Below are 6,818 nucleotides of genomic sequence, written 5' to 3'. Positions count from 1 at the left end.
CTTTTTTTAGCGTTTCAGAGACACTGGTTTGATTTATTGTCCTTTCACAAGATTTAACACGGGAATCTAGTAATCAACCTTTTGGGCAAAAAAACTTGAAATAGAAGAACTCCCCTATTGGATATGGTTTGCACTCTACACCAGAGAGGTCTGTATGGATTGCTTGATCATAATCAACATGTATGAGAGAATTCCGCAGCCTTTACAATGGGTCAATCGCATGGGGGTTTATTGAGACCTTACGTCAAATGAGAGAATTAAGCAAACTATAGTAGGTACACTTGAGTACTGTGGGTAGATATTTAGAAAACTAGAGAAATTGAGAAAAAAAAAAAGAAGTAATTTAATGGTGATAAAGGCCTCATTAATGGAAAATTCCGAAGTATGATGCCATCCGAAATCCGCATTTCAAAATGATCATTTTCAGTTACCTATGTAGGTAAGGTTAAGGTTTCTTACTACACCAAAGGTTATTCAATTGGCTTCTTTTTTACCCAGCAACTTTTTTTAGCGTTTCAGAAACACTGGTTTGATTTATTGTCCTTTCACAAAATTTAACACGGGAATCTAGTAATCGACCTTTTGGGCAAAAAAATTGAAATAGAAGAACTCCCCTATTGGATATGCTTTGCAATCTGCACCAGAGAGGTCTGTATGGATTGCTTGATCAATGGAGATCCTGCAGCCTTTACAATTCAGAGAGCAATGTGGGAAATCACATTCCTTGTGGCTTTTTGTTCTAGTGGGGGTAAAAAACAGCTAAATTTTTCTTTCAAAGCCTTTTTTTCTCTCGATTTTCTTCTTTATTCAAACTCATTGATTTCAGGAGTTTTTTTCATACTTGGTTTCTTTTGTATGATTTCTATTTTCGATGAAATTATAAAATTGATCGTGATCATGATGAGGTTTCAAAAATTCATCTCGTGTGAACCAAGACACCATCGAACACAGCTATGCAAGACTGCAAGAGTCGTTAGCTGGTGTAGGTAATAGATAGTCCGCTTTTGAAGAAAACTAGACTTTAAATACATATTTGAAAAGTTGTCGCTTAACTTCTTCTTAGTGTTGGTCAGAATCTGGTATCACAACAACGTATTATTCTAGTATTGTTTGGACTTGAGTTTCTTACTTTCTTCCTTTCAGGCCGGGAACAGCACCAAAAACCTTTCGGGTGATAAGCCCAGAGCAACCCGCTACGTCGCGTCGTTTAACAGCAATTAGTTATGAAATTACCACCTCAGATTGAGACTAGATTTACTACAGCAAAACTAGAACCTCAGTAATCAAAGCTAATGTTTTATTAATAAATTTTAACCTTTAGGTACATAATTATGTTTAGAGGTTCCTGTTCTCTATCAAATTCATTGATTACATTGCCTGGGTATTGGTTGAGGTAATAGAGTACCCAATAGCACCTTTACAGGAGTGCATTATTCCCCAAAATAACAAATAACTGCCCACGGCTACAAACACATTATTTGCCATCATACTGTAAAGACTAAAGACCCGATAGACGGTAGAGTTTAGACTATTAGCTCATCCTGATACTCTTTATAATAGTGAGTATCTCTAGCATACCTTTCATAATAGGTATCCTTTATTTTAGCTATAGGTATTGTTCCGACGTTTTTGCACCCGAGTGTATCCGTCTATATTGAACAGTTTTCGGGTGAGGTAATCGCCAATACATCAGGACCTAGGATCATACTAATTTGGGATAATCAAACAATTTAGCTAGGTCTAGACCTGATGGATTCTTGCTCATTGAAAACACATGTAGGTGTACAACTAGAAATGAGATCATTATTTCAGATCCTGCTAGTCTAGACTCGGTAATCAAAGTAGGAAATAAAGTCGCAATTATGTCTGGAGTCATTGCCGCAAGGAAGGAGTTAGGGATGAGGTAATTTTCCGTTAATTTGAGGGAAAACATGTCTACAAGTATCATCGCATCTGGATGGATACCTAACACTTAGTTTATTTCTATCAACCCTTTTGCCTTTTACATCAATGCCAACTTCATCATGTTCTATGACTGTCTTGTCGATACGTAGCAAATGATGTCTGTCCAATACCAGCTACTTCATATTGCAGGTAGTATGTGGGACAGTCCCACTGTGTGTTTTGGATGTATGATTGGTTTGGGCACTGCCTTGGCCTTTTGCCACTTTCAGAAAATTTCCACCCACGCGGCTGCAGCCAGGATTTGAACCTAGAAAGCAAATTATATTGGAAAATGATAACATCACTGGTACTTGGTACTCTTTTACAGTAGCTACTCAATTGTCCATACGAAGCTGAATAGAGCACCTTGAATTCCAAGCACGGCTATGAATCGAATTCAGTCAGGTCTTTCTTAGTGCAAGTCTAGTGTGATACCCACTTGGCCAAGAAAAACCTTAACAGAGGTTTTAGACCTGTTTTTCATTCCAACACCATGTTAATGTGGCATTCACTCAAAGAGTGATAGACACCAGGTCTGCATCAATGTGGCATTGTTGTTGGTTGTACTCTTACCTATGGCATTTGTGAGGGCATTTATCTCTTCAACGTGACCTGTCACATAATCTTCCAAGTTTAGGATGTGTGGAAGGGGTAAACTGCCCCCGATTCCAGCATCATATTGTTGACGACTCTGAAGAGCATCAACCATATTGTCTTCCATGTTCACACTCAATATATTTCTGCTTGATGGTCACATGAACACACTTGGATATTTTAATCACTTGAAAATTAAGCAAATTTATGGTTGAACGTTCATTATTCAATGATTTACACTTGATAGAATGGGAGGTGAGTAGTGATGGGTAAATACCCGGGTACTTATTTTTGGGGTAAATACCCTGGGTATTTACCCGGGTAAATACCCAATTTTTATAAATACCCGGGTATTTTCACTTTTGGGCTCCTAAGTTCCTCAGTCGAATTTTGCCCGGGAAATTTAAAAAAAATCAAGTGACGACGTTTTTTGCTTATTTTTCTTCTTTTTTTTTAAATACCCGGTTATTTACCCATCCGGGGGGTGGATAAATACCCGGGTAAATACCCAATTTTTATTTACCCACCCAGTGGGTATTTACCCACGACCCATCACTAGAGGTGAGCTACCCTTTGAGCTAACTATAGGCTGGCAAGTTGTATCGGTGTGTGGTCAAATTTATTGTAGAAACCCTAGAAACTTAAAAAATACACCTAAAATTTCCAAAATGCACCCACACTTGCACTTGATGATGATGATGTCAGCTTTTTGTGCTGTGATTTTACTGTTAATATACCAAACTCAAAATGGTTTGTTATATCACTTTTCTTTTTTTTTTTTTTTTTTTTTTTTTTTTTTTTTTTTTTTAAGACGTTTGACAGAGGGAACTGTAACTGCTATGGTCTTAACATCAGTGTTTGAATGATTATTTGGCATAAAGAATTGAATTCATTGAGCCTTTCTGACCTGACCCATGTTTCTTTATTTTTAGCATTTGATCAACCATACCAAGTAAACGGACCCGTATGAGGTTGTGCGAAATGACTTGTTCTGTTCTCATGAGGCTAAGTGCACCAGGAAAAAAGGCGACTATATGCAATCATGTCAGGGCTTTGTTCAAAGGTAATTTCAGTCATGTCTGGGCCTTGTTCAAAGGTAATTTCAGTCATGTCTGAGCCTTGTTCAAAGGTAATTTCAGTCATGTCTGGGCCTTGTTCAAAGGTAATTTCAGTCATGTCTGAGCCTTGTTCAAAGGTAATTTCAGTCATGTCTGGGTTTTGTTCAAAGGTAATTTCTGTCATGTCTGGGCCTTGTTCAAAGGTAATTTCAGTCATGTCTGGGCTTTGTTTAAAGGTAATTTCAGTCATGTCTGGGCCTTATTCAAAGGTAAAAGGTTGGAAACCACTTGGATCTACAAGGTTGAGAACATTGTATGTTTTGACATAAACATGAAGCATCATGAGTTCTTGGTTCATATTAGTTGATGTAGAACTGAACATGGTAACATTGTGTACATAACAGGGCCTGGTGATGATAAAACAGACACAAGTATTTCTCCAATTTATTGATAAAACGATAATATTATCAAACCATTGATATGTGAGATGTGTCGGTAATAGCTGAGTTTCAGTTGTTCTTATACGAAATCATAGAGCAACGTACTTAAGTGGGACCTGATAATTAAACAGACATGCTATTTGGGTAGATACTAGGTAGTAAGTAGGTACCGAAAAACGATCAAGCTTTCTTAAATAGCAGGAGTAGGATTATGCTAGGATTAATTTTGTAAAAATAAAAAGAAGTCCTGGCACAGAACTATTGATCTGAGGGATAAAATATACAGAACATTACACCGAGTTGTATTGATTAGTTGCATAACTTGCAGGCAAGCAGGCATCGTCAGCTGGGAATGTTCAATATTGCATGCACACGTGGCGAGGGTAGGTGCACCCCTCCTCATATTACTGAACAATAGATAACAATTTACATACATTATTCAAAACAATGCTGCTGGATAGCGATGGCGGATGATGGCCATTAAGTTATTCAGATTCATTCATTTGTAATCGCGAGAGTTCTATATTCTGGAGCTGGACTGACAAACAACGGTGAAATAGTTACCTATAAGTTAAAACGATCATTGGGGAAGCGAGGATCGACAATAGCATCAACGTGCACCAGTTCTCGACATACCTATCCATTCGTATATAAAAATATAAACAGCTCAATCTGAGGCTTACGTGTAGGGGCAACCAGCCCTGAAAGTTGGGTTAAGCTTATACCAATCCTGTCATGTCACTGAAGGGGAGCATGTACGTAACGTATCTACTGGTCGCTACCTACTCACTTATAGTCAAAACCGGACACGAATTCTTGAGGATCGAACTCGGTATCTTCTACATTGTAAGCTACAACGCAACCAAGAGACTCTCTTCTTGTTTCCAGACGGGTGAGCCAAGTTCCTAAATTCATTCGGAATGACTCAAATGACTCGGGGAGTTTTTATGGCCGACAATAACATGAGTGAGGTATTCACATTCTGGTATTTCTGAGTAATACTCCCGAGATGAGAAATATTTTAGTACGGGTGATAAAAAAGCGATTATTTTGGCTTGACTCCGGAGATGTGAGATGACGAGTGCCTGGGAGGTACTTTTGAGATACACGACGACTGTACAAACACTGTGGTGTTACTCCTGAGGTCTATCAGAATGTTCAGGAGCATAGTTCCTCTCCGCCGAGCATTCTCATAAAGCTGTGTCCACACAAAGTCGACGGCCTACTCCGGAGATGTGAGATGACGAGTGCCTGGGAGGTACTTTTGAGATACACGACGACTGTACAAACACTGTGGTGTTACTCCTGAGGTTTATCAGAATGTGTCAGGAGCATAGTTCCTCTCCAGTCCGAGCATTCTCATAAAGCTGTGTCCACACAAAGTCGACGCCCGTCGATCTACGCTGTCCCATGTTGTCGAGGCAGTGTGGACGATTCCAGTCGACATCGATGACCGTCGAACGATGTCTACTGGAAACCCGTAGAAACTAGGTACGGATCAGAGAATTTTGGTCGATTCAAGTCGACTGTAAACTGCGATTCTAGTCGACAATCAATCGACGGCCGTCAACTATATGTGGAAACAGTTAAAGATTATAGACCAGGAGACTAGTGAATCTGACCGATTACTTATAGACCAGGAGACCAATCTGACCGATTATAGACCAGGAGACTAGTGAATCTGGCCGATTATAGACCAGGAGATTGGTGAATCTGGCCACAGAGGCAGAAGAATAAACCCTAAGTAAATAGCTTTGAAATACTCGTGTGGAGTTCCATATCTCTAGGTAACGAACAAGCAGCAGTAGATTTGACACAACATTTCCCTATGTCTGTTCTTATGTCATCTTCCTCTTCACTGCCACTTGGCACTTTCATCTCGCAGCATACTCCGTTACTTTACCCAAACCCAAGTTACCTAGCAACCTAGCGAATGAAAATGGATTGTATTTAATTTTTATTTGGTTTGGTCTCGGTAAACCTTTGTTCGGCTTGTTTCACTTCACCTTGTTTGCGCTTAAAAAAAGGTCTCATATCTAGAGTTCTGGTTAGCTTTCTAGTAAAGCTTCGTTATGCCATCCATATTATTCTCGTCACTCACACTCAGACCATCGGAATATGAGTGACGGAAAAAGCTGGAGATCTAGGTCTGCCATATCGTCTGAGAGCAAAAAAATACATGCACAATTGCACATAGGTTGGTATACCCCACAGTTTATAGACCCGTACCCGTAGATTGACGGGATAAACCGTCACAGCCCAAAGCATTTACTGAAACAAGTGCGAACCTACAAGGATCCCTGAAAGTCAAAATATCCTACCTCAGTGTGTTGAACATTTTCACCTCTGGAGACTGGACTTGAAATTTTTACTCTACGAAAACAATACCAGAGGTACTGAACAGCTTGTCTAATCACTCTTCAAATATTCTGACCCTAAAATTTTGTCGTTTTATGATACGCCTTATTTCTTCATTAAGGTATGCAACTTGGAGTGTGTTTAAATATTTGAAAGAAATATTTAAATGACGCCTTGGATTTTATGAGATAGGCAACCCCAGTGCATTTTATGAAAATCGTCCATGAAAGACTTTTGAGTGAGGTGAGGAGTTTTGTTTGGAGGTACGTCACTGTATAAGGTTGTGTATAAAATGCAATATCATTTCTCAAACCAACAGGATACTGTACTGCTTTCTCTGCTAGTCTGATGTTAAAAAATACTTCTTCAACCTTTCTCGATCGTTTTTCATCAAGACCGCATTACCTACATAGAGCTGTACACA

General features: G+C 39.1%; 1 long non-coding RNA gene across 1 annotated transcript; it reads right to left on the bottom strand.

Moving 5' to 3' along the window:
- Positions 1-2,533: 2,533 nt before the first annotated feature.
- Positions 2,534-3,346, bottom strand: LOC113471784. The gene is made up of 2 exons (XR_003394350.1): positions 3,217-3,346; positions 2,534-2,725 (listed from the first exon to the last, which is right to left on the bottom strand). It is a non-coding gene; the product is annotated as an uncharacterized LOC113471784 (long non-coding RNA).
- Between the last annotated feature and the right edge of the window lie 3,472 nt (positions 3,347-6,818).

The sequence above is a fragment of the Diaphorina citri genome, unplaced genomic scaffold, assembly GCF_000475195.1.
Source record: "Diaphorina citri unplaced genomic scaffold, Diaci psyllid genome assembly version 1.1 scaffold3011, whole genome shotgun sequence".
Lineage (NCBI taxonomy): Eukaryota > Metazoa > Arthropoda > Insecta > Hemiptera > Psyllidae > Diaphorina > Diaphorina citri.
This window is presented reverse-complemented; position numbering and strand designations above follow the sequence as displayed.